The following is a 2,500-nucleotide window of genomic DNA, read 5'->3' as shown; positions in this document are numbered from 1 at the left end:
GTGAGAAATATATATATATATATATTATATTATTTTTATTTTTTTTTTTTTTTTTAGCATAGCTTAGCATAGACCACTGAATCCAATTAGACCAGTAGCATTGTGTTTAAATGACCAAAGAGTTTGGATATTTTCCTATTTAAAACGCAATATACATAATATTTTTATTTAAATACATCTTTACAGTTTTATACACATTTCAAATGTATTAAATATTTTCTGATTTCATTTTAATTTAAGTTCAATTCATTTTGAATATTTTATTTAGCTGTTTCATGTTTAAACTGGTTTAAATACATCCATATAGTTTTAATATAAATATTTAAAATAAACATTTTTACTTTCTGCTTTCATTTTAATTTTAAACACGAATATTCGGATGTGCATCGACATAATATTTTACATTGTAAACATTTTTATTGTAATAACATTGCACGTTTTCACTGTATTTTTGATGAAATAAATGCGGTCTTGGTGAGCAGAACATTAAAACATCTCACCGACCCCAAAGCTCTGAAGAAGAGGTGTATGTGACATATTTCAAAAATAAAACCTGCAGACATTTGGTGCTCGGTGACATTTCTCACACACATCTAAAAGCCAAAGTTTGGAGAGTTCACTGCTGTTGCCTGGCAACACGGTCATTTTTCCCGATCATGGCTGTTTCAACTAATGATATACTGCATGAATGAACTACTCGTGTGTGTGTGTGTGTGTGTGTGTGTGTGTGTGTTTCTACACACCTGCAGCGGTTGAGGTCTATCTTGCATGGATCCAGCTCGACGTATTTCCTTTCCTCGAAGATGCGGTTGATGATGGGCTTCAGAACCTGGTGCAGATACAGCATCCCGACGGCCTGAGAAACACACACACGGCGTTCACACACCGAACACACACGAGCGCGCGCCTCCGATGAAGACCTACACACACCTTCATGAACTGCTCCATGGCTTTGGAGGCCAGCGAGTTGGACCGGAAGAGTGTGTTTGGATCTGCTGTTGGGAGAAACAGAAAAAAGACACGTTTCTTCAGAACAAACCAAAACCAGGAACCTGCCTTCGTCTGTCAGCTGTGCGTCTCTTTCACGTCACGGCAAACTGTTTAACGGCAAACATGCTGAAAAAAATCATTATATGAACAATGCGGTATTATAGAATAGGTTAGGGTTTAGGTTTAGGTTTAGGTTTAGGGATTAGGTTTAGGTTTAGGTTTAGGGTTAGGTTTAGGGTTAGGGATTAGGTTTAGGTTTAGGTTTAGGTTTAGGGTTAGGTTTAGGGTTAGGGATTAGGTTTAGGTTTAGGTTTAGGTTTAGGGTTAGGTTTAGGGTTTAAGTTTAGGTTTAGGGCTAGGGTTTAGGGTTTAGGGTTTAGGGTTTAGGTTTAGGTTTAGGGTTAGGGTTTAGGGCTAGGGTTTAGGTTTAGGTTTAGGTTAGGGTTAGGGTTAGGGTTAGGTTTAGGAGTTAGGTTTAGGTTAGGTTTAGGTTTAGGTTTAGGTTTAGGGTTAGGGTTAGGGTTAGGGTTAGGTTAGGGTTAGGCTTAGGTTTAGGTTAGGGTTAGGGTTAGGGTTAATGTTAGGGTTTAGGTTTAGGTTTAGGTTTAGGGTTGGTGTTGGTGTTGGTGTTGGTGTTAGTGTTAGGGTTTAAGTTTAGGTTTAGGGTTAGGGTTAGGGTTAGTGTTAGTGTTAGGGTTTATGTTTAGGATTAGGTTTTAGGTTTAGGTTTAGGTTTAGGTTTTAGGTTTAGGTTTAGGGTTAGTATTAGTGTTAGGGTTAGGGTTAGGTTTTAGGTTTAGGGTTTAGGGTTAGGGTTATGATTTAGGTTTAGGGTTAGGGTTAGGGTTAGGGTTTAGGGTTAGGGTTAGGGTTAGGGTTATGTTTTAGGTTTAGGTTTAGGTTTAGGTTTAGGGTTTAGGGTTAGGGTTATGTTTTAGGGTTAGGGTTAGGGTTAGTATTAGTGTTAGTGTTAGGGTTAGGGTTTAGGTTTAGGGTTTAGGGTTAGGTAACATTTAATAACGTTAATAATATATTAATCATCATCATAATGAAACTATATTTTTTATTGCAATACTGATATAATTTTAAGCAGATCTTGTCAGTAGTTTTGTTTTATTTTGGTTTTATTTAGTAATAATAATAATAGCTATTGATACAGTAGGGAATATTTACAGTAGGGAATTATTATTTTGTTTTTATTTACTAAATGTAATATTTTTTATCATTTATCATTTATAATAATTTATATTTACGATTTCTTTTTTTTAAAGTTGCTATTAAATTTGCACTCAGAATTCTATTCAATTGTTCTGCAATGTTCATTATTTATTATCCATAAAACACAAAATATTTTCCCCAATAGGTGCTTTTATCCCACGTACATTGCATTAAAAAGTAAGTAAATTGTTGACAGTATATTCAGTTTTACGGAGTGATAAAAAAAGCCGGAAAAAGCTGACATGACAACAAAATGATTCATATATAGCGTTTAGATTTCTATTCTGGAAAT

General features: G+C 34.9%; 1 pseudogene; it reads right to left on the bottom strand.

Annotated features, from left to right (window-relative positions):
• LOC122350656 overlaps window positions 1-2,500 on the bottom strand; it is a 24,801-nt pseudogene that overhangs the window by 9,064 nt on the left and 13,237 nt on the right.

Source organism: Puntigrus tetrazona, chromosome 8 (genome assembly GCF_018831695.1).
Source record: "Puntigrus tetrazona isolate hp1 chromosome 8, ASM1883169v1, whole genome shotgun sequence".
NCBI classification, from domain to species: domain Eukaryota; kingdom Metazoa; phylum Chordata; class Actinopteri; order Cypriniformes; family Cyprinidae; genus Puntigrus; species Puntigrus tetrazona.
The sequence above is the reverse complement of the archived record's forward strand: the minus strand, read 5'-3'. Positions and strand labels throughout refer to the sequence as shown.